Below are 14,259 nucleotides of genomic sequence, written 5' to 3'. Positions count from 1 at the left end.
TGAAAATGGCCCTTAAACATATGAAAAGATACTCAGCATCACATAATAAGAGACAGGCTAATTAGAACTTCACTGAAATATCACTTCTCACCCAGGTTGATTACATGTCCCAGAGTCTTGTCACTTGGACTATAGAGAAATGGGACTCCTCCTATACTACATGTGGTAATGCAAAATAGAACAATCACAGAAGGAAATTTGTTATAATCTAGGAAATTTATATGTGAGTTTCTCTTTGACCTTGCAGTCATACTGCAATGGCAAAAATATTTTGCAAAGATTCATCATTATAACATTATTTATAATAGCAAAAAAGTTTGAAATACCCAAATGTTCAAAAATATGTGATTCATTAGGGAAACAAAAGTATGTCCACACAGTAGATTACTGTGAAACTTTTTTTTAAGTGAGAAAAATCTCTGTTTACTAATATGGTATTGTCTTTTAGATACTGCTATGTAAAAAAGCTGAAGTATAGGAGAAAATGCTTCAAGTAATCTACCTTTTATGGGTACAAATATATAATACTGGTTTTTTCACTTGAAAAAAATAAATATATGTTTTTTAAGATAAGGAAGACTTTTGAAAGCTCTAAACCTACATGTTATATACAGCTGAATTTGGTAATAGAAATGTTTTACATAACTTATCAAATGAAATTAAACTCAAAGAAACCCAAAAGAAATCCCTCAAAATGGAAAGCGAACCAAAATGAGTAACCTAATAACCTAACATTGGTTGCATAATGATTCACAAAAAAGAAATACTTGAAGTAATATGGAACACAGCATTTTGACTCTACGTATTTTGTGGGATATATTCTGACAAAATATAGAGCCACTGGGAATTCCTTGGTGGTCTAGTAGTTAGGATTTCCATTGCAGGGGGCGCAGGTTCAATCCCTGGTTAAGGAAGGAAGATTCTGCAACCCAAGAAACAACAAGAACAACAAAAATAGAGCCATGAAAATCTTAAATTTCTTTCAGTAGTTTGTTAGTAATATTGGTATTATTGTTTCAAAACTATATGTACTTAAAATCATATATATGCACTTCAAGAAGCAACAGTGAGAACCAGATATGGAACAACGGACTTGTTTCAAATTGGGAAAGCTGTACTTCAAGGCTGTATATTGTTACCTGCTTACTTAACGTATAGGCAGAGTACATCATTTGAAATGCTAGGCTGGATGAAGCACAAACTGGAATCAAGATTGCTGGGAGAAATATCAATAACCTCAGATACACAGATGACACCATCCTTATGGCAGAAAGCCAAGAAGAATTGAAGAGCCTCTTGATGAAAGAGGAGAGTGGAAAGGCTGGCTTAAAACTCAACATTCAAAAATCAAAGATCATGGCATCCAGTCCCCTCACTTTATGGCAAATAGATGGGGAAACAATGGAAACAGTGAAAGACTTTATTTTCTTAGGCTCCCAAATCACTGCAGATGGTGACTGCAGCTGTGAAATCAAAAGACGCTTGCTCTTTGGAAGAAAAGCTATGATCAACCTAGACAGCATATTAAAAAGTAGAGACATTACCTTGCCAACAAAGGTCCATCTAGTCAAAGGTATGGTTTTTCCAGTAGTCATGTATGGATGTGAGAGTTGGACTGTGAAGAAGGCTGAGCACCAAAGAATTGATGCTTCTGAACTGTGGTGTTGGAGAAGACTCTCGAGAGTCCCTTGGACTGCAGGAAGATCAAACCAGTCCATCCTAAAGGAAATCAGTCCTGAATATTCATGGGAAGAACTGATGCTGAAGCTGAAACTCCTATACTTTGGCCACTTTTTGCAAAGAACTGACTCATTTGAAAAGACCCTGATGCTGGGAAAGATTGAAGGTGGGAGGAGAAGGGGACGACAGAGGATGAGATGTTTAGAAGGCATCACTGACTCAATGGACATGAGTTTGAGCAAACTCTGGGAGTTGGTGAGGGACAGGTAACCCTGGAATGCTGCATTCCATGGGATCACAAAGAGTTGGACATGACTGAGTGACTGAACTGAACTGATCAGATCAGATCAGATCAGTCGCTCAGTCGTGTCCGACTCTTTGCGACCCCATGAATCGCAGCACACCAGGCCTCCCTGTCCATCACCAACTCCCGGAGTCACTCAAACTCATGTCCATCGAGTTGGTGATGCCATCCAGCCATCTCGTCCTCTGTCATCCCCTTCTCCTCCTGCCCTCAATCTTTTCCAGCATCAGTGTCTTTTCAAATGAGTCAGTTCTTTGCAAAAAAGTGGCCAAAGTATAGGAGACAATGAATGCCACAAAGAGAGTAAGCAATACAATTGATTGAAAACCTTTAATCTCTATTTTTTTAAAACCCTAAATCTCTATTTTTTAAAAAACATCAGCTTTTTAAACACCAGAAGTCTAAAATGATATTCACAACCCTTTATCTCCCCTAAAAAGATATATTCTGTCTTCTTTATACTATGTATAATTCAGGGTAATCAAAAATACCCAAAATTTTGAGGCTGTTTTTCTTTGTATACTAATCCCAGCTAATAAATGTAAGAGGGATAAGGACTTTTAAAATTACCATTTTGCAACCCCTAAAGAAATCATTAGTTCAGGCAAAAATCTTCAATGGAAGAAATAATTAAATGAGTAATTGATTAGGGAACTTTGCAGTGGAGCCATCAGGATCACCCTAAGCATCATTAAGTAAGATGTGAGGTCATATGCCCCCTGAAATGGCACAATTCAAAGCACATGCTTCCTGTAAGGTATTTGTATCAGTTTCTTAGGCTTGCTGTAACAAATTACCACAAACTTGACTTAGAAGAGAAATATATTCTCTGTTAGTTCTTTTGTAAACCAGAAGTCTAAAATGAAGGAATCAGCAGAACTGTTTCCTTCCAGAGGCTCTAAGAGACAATCCCTTCCATACCTCTCTCCTGGCTTCTTGGTGAAAGTGAGTGAGAGTCACTCAGTTGTGCCTGACTCCTCTCTCCTGGCTTCTGGTGCAAAGTGTTAGTCACTCAGTTGTGTCCAACTCTTTGAGACTCCATGGACTGTAGCCCACCAGGCTCCTCTCTCCATTGAATTTTCCAGGCAAGAATACTGGAGTGGGTAGCCTTTCCCTTCTCCAGGGAATCTTCCTGACCTAGGAATTGAACCCGAGTCTGCACACTGCAGGCAAGTTCTTTACCATCTGAGCCACCAGGTGGCTCCCCGCAATCCTTGACATTCCTTGGCTTATAGATGCTTGACTGTAATCTCTGCCCCCACCTTCAGGATGCCTTCTTTTCTGATTCTTCTGTCTTTCCTCTTTAAAAGGACACTTGTCATTGGACTTAGGGTTCATTTGGAGAATCCAGGATGATTTCATCATAGATGTTTAAGTATACCTACATAGACCCCTTATCCAAAACAGGTTATAATAGCAGGCTCCAAGTGGATAAATCTTTTGGAGAACCAATATTCACCCACTACAGTACTCTTTCCAAAAAGGTTGAACCTAAATATCTCAACAGCACTGTCTAGGGTGGTAGCCAATCACATGTAGCTGTTTAAATAAAAAATGTGTACCTTAGTCACACTAGCCAGATTTTAAGTGCTCAGTAGCTGCATGGGGCTACTGTATGAAACAGCCCATATATAGAACATTTCCATCATCGTGGAAAGATCTATTGGGCAGTGCTGCTCTTGAGCTACTTTTCATAAACAGGAAATATGGGGGATGTAGGAATAAGTTAAATCACACTGTGAAGATGCAACCAAATCCAGCATGTGGGACCACGTATAGGACAATCTGCCAGGTCTCTGTAACAATTCAATGGCATGGAAAAATAAAAAAGCAAAAATGAAAAAGAATACATGTCTGTACAGGAAATGGGACTTAAGATACATTAACAAATTCAAGGTGTAGATAGATTTTGGAACCTGATCCAAGTAAGTTCAATGGAAAAGACAGATGTTTTTAAGACACTTGGGGAAATTTGTTTATGGACTAGGACACCGAGGAATATTATTAATTTTTAAGTGGGCTAAGTAATAGAATTATTGTTGTATAATAAAAATGTTTATGATTTATTTGATATACCTTCTGAAGTATATAGGAGATAAATGACTGGGTTTGGTTACAGAACACTTAGCAAAAAAGTTTGAAGGAAAGAATAGATTAAAAATGTGCCTAAATCTTAATAATTATTGCAGATAGAACTGGGTATAGGCATATGGGGGGTTATGTCTCCATCTGAGTACCTGACAGTTTTTGTTATAAATTTTTAAGCATGCTCATGTTTAGACTTTTTGTGGTTAGTATAAATGAAAGAAAATTTAATATTGAAGTAGAACACCTGGGTGGAATTCAGGAATCCAGTTCCTTCCACTTAATAAATATGACCTCTCAGACAAAATACTGAACTTCAGTTTCCTCGTTTATAAAGTTGGGACTTTTGTAGCTTGTGAGAATCAAGTTATACGATCATGGGGGGGAAGTCACAAATATTATTAGTATCTAATAATAAGAATAATCCAAAGGAGTTATGCCGTCTTATACTTCCACTAGTCGTGTATGAAAATTCTAGATGCTCCTCGCCTAGCTAACATTTGGTGTTGTCATTCTTTTTCATTTTATTAGGTGTATCTCATTGTGGTTTTAATTTAAATTTCTCTAGTGACTTACAATGCCGAGCACTTTTTCATTTGTTTATTGGGCATTTCTAGATCCTGGTTTGTAATCCATCTGTTGAAGCCTTCTGCCAAGTTCTAATTGGGTCATTTTTTAAAATTATTGAATTGCTATTATATTTTTAAATGTATTTGATACAAATCCTTTGTTAGATATGTGTGTGCTGTGAGGAGTGTCTCTCATTTGTCTATTGTTTTCTTGATATGTTTTAATGAGAAGGTTTTAAATTTAATGAAGTCCAGTTTACCAATTTCTTTTATGGCTTATGCTTTCTGTGTCCTCTCTTGACCTACTCCAAGGCTGTGAGGATATCCTTTTTTATTTTATTCTAAAAGTTTTATTGTGATTTCCTTCATGTTCAGACCTGTCTTCCATCTTGAATTGATTTGTGTTATGGTATAACACAGGACACAAGTTTCTTATTCCCTTTATGGATATCTCGTTGTTCCAGTACCAATTGTCAAAGGAAGTGTCCTTTCTTAAGTGAGTTTTTTGGTACCTTTATTGTAAATCACTTCACCAAATACGTATGAGTCTGTTACTGGACTCTGTTTTTCTGTTCCATTCATTTATGTGTCTAACCTTTGGCTTGATTATGAAAGCTTGTAGTACATCTCAAATTTGGTAGTGTAAGTCGAACTTTATTTTTATTTTGCAAAATTGTTTTGGTCTTTCTTGGCTCTTTAGCATTCCAAATAAATTTTTAAATCATACAAATATGAACAATAAGCCTGCTAGGAGTTTGATTGAGATGACATTGAGTCTGTAGAACAATTTGAATGAATTGTAATGTTAATAATTGAGTTTTCTGATCAACATACAAGATAAAACTCTCCATTGATTTAGATCCTCCTTAATTTCTCTCATCGGTATTTTATTGTTTTCAGTACCTCCTCTTAAATTTATCCTTAAGTTCCTAATAGTCTTTAATCCCATTTTAAGTGGTATTGTTTTATTACTCTCACTTGCTGATTATTCACTCAGTATATAAAAATACAATTTATTTGTTATGTTCGATTTGCATCACACAACATTAACAATAAAAGCTATAATTCAAGAAACTCACCTGGTATAAAATTTAAAAGTATATGTAAAATACTGAAAGAGTTATCAAACCAAAATGATTTTTCTAGTAATATTCAGTTCAGTTCAGTCATTCAGTCCTGTCCAACTCTTTGCAACCCCATGGATTGCAGCATGCCAGGTTTCCCTGTCCATCAACAACTGCCACAGCTTACTCAAACGCAACTCCAAGGAGTCAGTGATACCATCCAACCATCTCACCCTCTATCATCCCCTTCTCCTCCTGCCTTCAATCTTTCCCAGCAGCAGGGTCTTTTCAAATGAGTTAGCTCTTCACATCGCCTGGCCAAAGTATCAGAGTTTCAGGTTCAGCATCATTCCTTCCAATGAATATTTAGGACTGATTTCCTTTAGGATGGACTGGTTTGTTCTCCCTGGAGTCCAAGGGACTCTCAAGAATCTTCTCCAACACTACAGTTCAAAAGCATCAATTCTTTGGTGCTCAGCTTTCTTTATAGTCCAACTCTCACATCAATACATGTCTACTGGAAAAACCATAGCTTTGACTAGACAGACCTTTGTTGGCAAAGTAATGTCTGTGCTTTTTAATATGCTGTCTAGGTTGATCATAACTTTCCTTCCAAGGAGCAAGTATCTTTTAATTTCATGGCTGTAGTCACCATCTGCAGTGATTTGGGAGCCCAAGAAAATAAAGTCTGCTACTCTTTCCACTGTTTCCCCATCTATTTGCCCTGAAGTGATGGGACTGGATGCCATGATCTTAGTTTTCGGAATGTTATTATTAGATTTTAAAGAAAAGCAAACAATTTGCCCCAATAAGCAAAAAGAACAAGTTGTATAAGTAATTTATGACAATTAAAATTAAATTGTCATCCAACTTTTCACCATCAACACTTTGTCACAAAAACTGGAGAATGGCATTTCACTTCCTAGTTTAAATACTCAAGGAAGAAAGGAGAGCCAGTAATTTTGTATCCAGTAAAACTGGCTTTCATATATATGTTGTCAACTTAAGAAGCATTAGCCATGAGTTCTTCCTGAAGAATTTAGGAAACCAGTGGTCCCCAACCTTTTTGGCACCAGGGACCAGTTTTGTGGAAAATAATATTTCCCCAAAGTAGGTCATGGGGATGGTTTCAGGATGATTCAAGCCTATTGCATTTCTTGTGCACTTCATTTCAGTTGTTAATACAGCAGTTCCTCCTCAGATAATTAGGCATTAGATCCTGAAGGTCGGGCACCCCTGTAGTACATGACTGCATCTTCAGGGACATAAAGTTGTGGTCTGAATAAGTTACTTGTGCACTGATGTGTGTGTGCTCAATTGTGTCCGACTCTGTGACCCCACGGACTGTAGCCCTCTGGGGTTCTCTGCCCATGGAATCTTCCAGGCAAAAATACTGGAGTACATTGCCATTTCCTACTCCAGGGGATCTTCCTGACCCAGGTATCAAACTCCTGTCTCTTGCATCTCTTGCACTGGCAAGCAGATTCTTTACCACAAATGAGTGAATTATAGAACTAAAAGTTAAATGAGAGTTGAATAGAAGTATAGCATAGAGCAGCTCTATAGTTCAAAAATGTAGGTATAGAACTACACAAATGGACGGATGAGGGGAAGACATTTATAGAAAAGAGTAGTTTAACTCTTTTTAATAATCATATTGGTGGTGCTCATGGTATTCTTAGCTCAAAACTATTGTATGTGTAATATAGAGTAAAGCAAGTTGTAACCATGTGATATGTAGTTCCAGAGTTTTCTGTATCTTGAGAAGCAGGATTCTTAATGTGGAGGAAAGGAGATATATATAAATCAGACATGCCTGTGATACAGAAGGAACACATGGAAACCTTCTGGAGTATCCTGCAAAAGTTGAGTTCTTGATCTCGGTAATCATTACAAACATGTTTGCTTTATACCAGTTCTTTAATCCATAGACTTGTTTTATATAAATCTCTGTATCTTTCTTTTATTTTATAATAAATGGCTAAACAAACAAAAAGTTGTAATAGGATTTTCCTCACCAAAAACTTTATTATTAGGCAAAACTTACATTATGCAAACCTAATAGAAATTTGCCAATAATTTTTATTAAATGTGTTACTTTTGTTGGGAGCTGAAGGTGGGTACCTTGAACCAGTGTGTTCTACCACATCAGACTTACACCCCAGTGTTAAGTAAATCATGGGTTTCTGTGCCTCTTGGCTTGCCTTCTCTCTGAGTGCCTCACACTACTTACATCTATCTTCCGTCCTCCTGGAGCAAGTTCCTTCAAAGCCCTGTTCATGTGGCACTGCCTTCATGATTCTTCCTCGAGATCATTAGGGTGAACTGACTCTTACCCTTTGTACACACAGCATCTTTGTTTTACCAATAAATTGTTATTACTTGTTTATATCTCGTTGATAGTGAGCAGGAGTTTGATATTGTTCCTTTTCCCTTTCTGGTATACAGTTAAATATCAACAATATTAGTCAATAAATCAATCAGCCAAAATTAGCAGAAAGAAAAACATGACACTCAAGAAGCTTGTAGTTTAGTTATGGAAGCTGAATATCCAGAAATGCATTAATGAAAGATTTTTTATTTTGTTTTGGTTTTTTACAAAGTAATATATAACAATTGCAGATAAATAGAGAATTTACTGGATTCATGAATTGGAGAGGGGGAGAATTATTGAGGTCTATGAGGAGCTGTAAATGAGTGAGTTCAGCCTTCAATCTAGAGAAAATTAGAATCAAATAGTTGATTAGTGGAAAATGGGTACATTAGGCCAAAGCAGTTGATTTGCAAGGGACCAAACAAATGTTCAATAATTTGAAGAAAATTATCATCATAACTGAGTTGGCAGGAGTCATCACAAGTCATGTTTAGAAAGAAAGAATGTCCAATGGTACCTGTGTAGTTCTGTTTCAATTTTGGTTCACTACAACAGTCAGTAAGTAGTTGTAAGGGACTTTTTGTATTTTAAATTTTTTAAAAAATAATCCTAAAATTATATGATATAATAATTCAAATAGTATACCTTTAATTCTACTCTCCAAGGGCAATCAGTTTATGAATTTTTTGTGTATCCTTTCCAATGTCTCCTATGCATGTATAAAGATAATTTTGTGTCATACAAATATTTATGAATACCTAGACCTATATTTTAATGGCAACCCACTCTAGTGTTCTTGCCTGGAGAATCCCATGGACGGAGAAGCCTGGTGGGCTGCAGTCCATGGGGTCGACACAGAGTCGGACACGACTGAAGCGACTTGGCAGCAGCAGCAGACGTATATTTAGGAGAAGGCAATGGCACCCCACTCCAATACTCTTGCCTGGAAAATCCCATGGACGGAGGAGCCTGGAAGGCTGCAATCCATGGGGTCGGTGAGGGTAGGACACGACTGAGTGACTTCACTTTCACTTTTTACTTTCATGCATTGGAGAAGGAAATGGCAACCCACTCCAGTGTTCTTGCCTGGAGAATCCCAGGGACGGGAGAGCCTGGTGGGCTGCCGTCTATGGGGTCGCACAGAGTCGGACACGACTGAAGTGACTTAGCAGCAGACCTATATTTATATTTTATCTCTCTATAATACAGGAATAGTATGACCTTATCTTTAAACTGCAGAGTACTTCATTTCCCCTATTAATGTACATTTAAGCTATATCTTATTTTTCATCATTATTATAGCATACAGTGTGTTTTTCCTTTTGATCATCTGGGATCCTTTCAGTCGCTCAGTCATGTCCAACTCTTTGCAACCCCATGGACAGTAGCACTCCAGGCCTCCCTGTCTATCACCAACTCCCGGAGTTTACTCAAACTCATGTCCATTAGGTTGGTGATGCCATCCAACCATCTCATCCTCTGTCATCCCCTTCTCCTCCTGCCTTTAATCTTTCCCAGCATCACGGTCTTTTCAAATGAGTCAGTTCCTCACATCAGGTGGCCAAAGTATTGGAATTGCAGCTTCAGCGTCAGTCCTTCCAATGAACACTCAGGACTGATCTCCTTTAGGATGGACTGGTTGGATCTCCTTGCATTCCAAGGGACTTTCAAAACTGTTCTCCAACACCACAGTTCAAAAGCATAAATTCTTCAGCATTCAGCTTTTTTTATAGTCCAACTCTCACATCAATACATGACTACTGAAAAAACCATAGCCTTGACTAGACGGACCTTTGTTGGCAAAGTAATCTCTGCTTTTTAATATGCTGTCTAGGTTGGTCATAACTTTCCTTCCAAGGAGAAAGTGTCTTTTAATTTCATGGCTGCAATCACCATCTGCAGTAATTTGAGAGCCCAAGAAAATAAAGTCTTTCACTGTTTCCACTGTTTCCCCATCTATTTCCCATGAAGTAATGGGACCGGATGCCATGACCTTAGTTTTCTGAATGTTGAGCTTAAAGCCAACTTTTTCACTCTATTCTTTCACTTTCATCAAGAGGCTTTTGAGTTCCTCTTCACTTTCTGCCATAAGGGTGGTGTCATCTGCATATCTGAGGTTATTGATATTTCTCCCAGCAATCTTGATTCCAGGTTGTGCTTCATCAAGCCCGACATTTTGCATGATGTACTCTGCATATAAGTTAAATAAGCAGGGTGACAATATACAACCTTGACATACTCCTTTTCCTATTTGGAACCAATCTGTTGTTCCATGCCAGTTCTAACTGTTGCTTCCTGACCTGCATACAGGTTTCTCAAGAGGCAGGTCAGGTGGTCTGGTATTCCCATCTCTTTCAGAATTTTCCATAGTTTGTTGTGATCCACACAGTCAAAGGCTTTGGCATAGTCAGTTATCTATTTTCCACTCTATTATTGGGCTTTTGTTTTTTGTATTTCTCTTCTGCCGAAAATTTGTTTTATTTTGTTTTTGTTATTGTATTTCATATACTTATTAACTTTAAGTGGTAACTGCTGATGCTTTCCTTAGAAAAATGGGGAAGTAATACATTGAGTATTAATACTTTCCCCTAAATTACCTACTTATTAGTATAATGATACTACTTTTATATTAGCAGAGTTTATAATATTTACATTTTTCTATAATGATTTGTCCTACAAAATGTTTAGCCTTCATTTTCTATTTAAATGAATGTTTTTCTCACCTCCATGTCTGTCATTCCCCAGCTTTGCTGGGCTGAATTCTTAATTTGAATTTAGTTCTTGGCTGGATGCTTTTCATTATTAAGTAATTTTTCAAGATAGGTCAACAAGTGTTGCATTCTTTTCCGAAATATTTTTTGGAATGTTTTCTGAGATGTTTTCTCAGATGTTTTCTGAGATGTTTTTCTTTTTTCTTTATTCATGTTCAAGGACAGCTTGAATTTGCCTGGATTTTTAGATGACTTGGTTTTTCTCTTGACACTATACTTACGCTTACTGCATGCATAACCTCTAATATTTTCTTTTACTATATTTAATTTTTTAAATACTTATTGTGATCCATTAAGTTAATTTCATGTTTTATGGTATTTAGTTTTTTTTAATCTATACTAAAATATAGTCTTATATGACAAGGCATAATGAGCTAAGGTTACCAGCCACTTCAGTTCCATATATTCTCTCAAAATGTCTTCAGGCCTGGTCTGAGTGCACTACCTTGACAGCTTTTCCATGACCCGACATTTTGGGAGAGCAGATCGCTGTAGCAAGAGATCAGCCTGGACCCTGATGCTGGGAAGGACTGAAGGCAAAAGTAGAAGAGGGTAGCAGAGGATGAGATGGTTACATAGCATCACCAACTCAATGGACACGAATTTGAGCAAACTCTGGAAGGTGGTGGAGGACAGAGGAGCCTGGCGTGTTGCAGTCCGTGGGGTTGCAAACAGCTGGACATGCCTTAGCAACTGAATAACAACAACAGTGAAGTCTCTTAGATGATTTAAGGTTTTATTTTGCTAAGTTTGTCTTTGTTTATCTTGCTCTGGTCATCCTGCCTTATCAGCTACAGAGTGGACTGATGTTCCTTTCTCTTCTCTTCATTTACCTCTATGAAGTTTCTTCAAAGTAGAAGGAAATTTCTCTCTCAGTGGAAATTTCTCTCTTTTAGCTCTCTCTCTCCTCCACTTTCAAGTTGGAACCTCACAAAGATTTACCCTACAATTCCAGCATCATACCCCTGTCTTTAAACTCTCTTTTTTAATCAAAAGTTTGTCTGTAATTCTCTGGTCTCTTTCTCTTATTTTCAGTAAAATGTCTACCCTGCTAGAGATGAAGCTATATATGGACTCTTGACATACTACCTGTTTTGGATGGAGTTCAAATTTTATTGCATGGTTTGAAACTATGACTGTATCCTAATTCTATGGTAGATGGAATTTCTTCTCAATTTCTCAATCATTCATTCATTTAGAATTCAAGGAACAAAGTGGAATAACCACACTCTTGCTCCATCATTTGTCACATTCTTTTTTTAGAAAACCTTGATCTGACAGTGATGCAATAGAAATACTCTTTGAAGAAGATTATTCTAGTACCTTTTAAGGTATAAATTGGGACGTGGTGACATACAAAAAAATCTTAGCATAATCCCACCAGCACAACCTAATAGAACTTGCAGTGTTAGAATTAGCCTCCATTTGGACTGTCCAGTATAGAAGTCCCGAGCTCATTTAGCTGTTGAGTACTTGCAATGTGGCTTATGAAACTGAGAAACTGAATTTTAAATATTCAAAAATTGTAATTAATTCCAGTTTAAATTTATGTAGCCTCATACAGTTAATGCCTACCATGCTGGATGGTGCAGACCAGGCAATATAAAGGCTGGACACTACTCTATGGCTATAGAAATGGAAATAAAATAGGCTATCCATGAGTTAGAATGGAAAAAAGAAACAAATGTTTTTGTAGGGGAAAAGAGAGGCAGGAGACTGACACAATTCAAAGGCAGTGTGCTGGGAAGAATGAGGAAGCTGGTGGTACCATCCAATAAAAAGGGAGTACTATCCAGGACTATTCTGAAAAATAGATATTTTAACAGGTTGAGTTCCCAGTGGTAAAGAGACGTCTATGTGGAAATGACTATAAACAATTAGAATTCTCACACTGAATTGGGACAGAGGGAGGTCAGAACAACCAAAAAAAAAGATCTATTTCCTTGACATTTCTCTCTGGAGAGAGTCTTTTCTGCTTCCATATAATGGCACCCCACTCCAGTACTCTTGCCTGGAAAATCCCATGGATGGAAGAGCCTGGTGGGCTGCAGTCCATGGGGTCACTAAGAGTCAGACACGACTGAACAACTTCCCTTTCACTTTTCACTTTTCACTTTCATGCATTGGAGAAGGAAATGGCAACCCACTCCAGTGTTCTTGCCTGGAGAATCCCAGGGACGGGGGAGCCTGATGGGCTGCTGTCTATGGGGTCGCACAGAGTCAGACACAACTGAAGTGACTTAGCAGCAGCAGCATACCCCTTTTTAGAGATTGCCTTGTCCTCCCCCACATGGAGAGATCCTGATATATGGCATAATAATGGCGGTTCAGAGAAATTACTGTTTCACCTACTGAGTGATTAATATGAAATTAGTTACTGAAGCACTCAGTGGCACAGAAAAGATCAAGGAGAAATTTCGTTTTGTTTTAGAAAGAAAAGTACAAGATAAAATACTGCTTTGCATATATGGAGTACTTTTCATCTGAGAATCTTTACATACTCAGCAAGCTTAATTAATGAGAAAACCTCTGAGAAAGAGAGTGATAAAATAAGGTATACAGAGTCTTGTGTTCTGTTTCTGTGATTCTTTGAAAAATCAAGCTTGGTGTTTTCCTCTTTCATTAATGCATAAGTGTAGCCCCGTGTGGCAACCATGAGATGTTCATCTTTCCACTGAGTGATTTATCTAGAAAGTCTCCCACTTAGGCGGAATAGCAACCACACAACCCCACCCCCCCGCCCCCGCAACTTTATTGATGTCCTATGCTCTATTTGCAATGGATATCCGTCCCTGCCATCACAGTGCAGCAAGCATCCTGATAATCCAGTCTGCACCATCCCTAGAAAGATTGTTTTGTTACAGAATGGGGCATGTTATCTTCTTCATCAAAAATTATTCAAAACAAACATCCGTGAATCTGGGACTAACATGCATTGAAAGAGGATAGGCAGGGCCTCTTAACGGGTATCCTACTGTGTAATCTTCCTTTCATCTTCATTCAACATCCCTTGGAGATTCAAGCTCCCCTTTGCACAAAATATAAATTCGTCTCATTACTTATGTGTAGGGTACATAATTTGACCTAGTCAAAAGAGATATGCAATAATATATCATGACATTTATTTTCATCTGTTGTGACTTGACGATACTGTTTTTATGTCCTATACCTTCTTCTTCATATTTTTATCTTTTCTTCCTCCTCTTTACTCAAAGGGGGGGAAAAAAAAACCATTCTACCAAAAGGAAAATACCTTGAAAGATCATGGCTTTTAAAGATTTTTACAAAGAGTTTGATGTTCTGTAAAATAAAACTAGCTGCTGTGTGCAAAAACAGCTGTTTTTATTTGAAGAGGAAAAGATAGCGAATTCAGTTTTTATTTTTTCACTCATGTAGGCATTCAATATATATT

The 14,259-nt window shown here is 37.6% G+C and overlaps 1 protein-coding gene across 1 annotated transcript in view; it reads left to right on the top strand.

The window, feature by feature from the left end:
• The window catches only part of PARD3B (par-3 family cell polarity regulator beta), a 1,148,960-nt gene that overhangs the window by 947,517 nt on the left and 187,184 nt on the right, over positions 1-14,259 (top strand). The window lies entirely within an intron of this gene.

Source organism: Bos mutus, chromosome 2 (genome assembly GCF_027580195.1).
Source record: "Bos mutus isolate GX-2022 chromosome 2, NWIPB_WYAK_1.1, whole genome shotgun sequence".
NCBI lineage: Eukaryota > Metazoa > Chordata > Mammalia > Artiodactyla > Bovidae > Bos > Bos mutus.
Note: the sequence above shows the minus strand (reverse complement) of the source record. Positions and strands in the feature narration are given on the sequence as shown.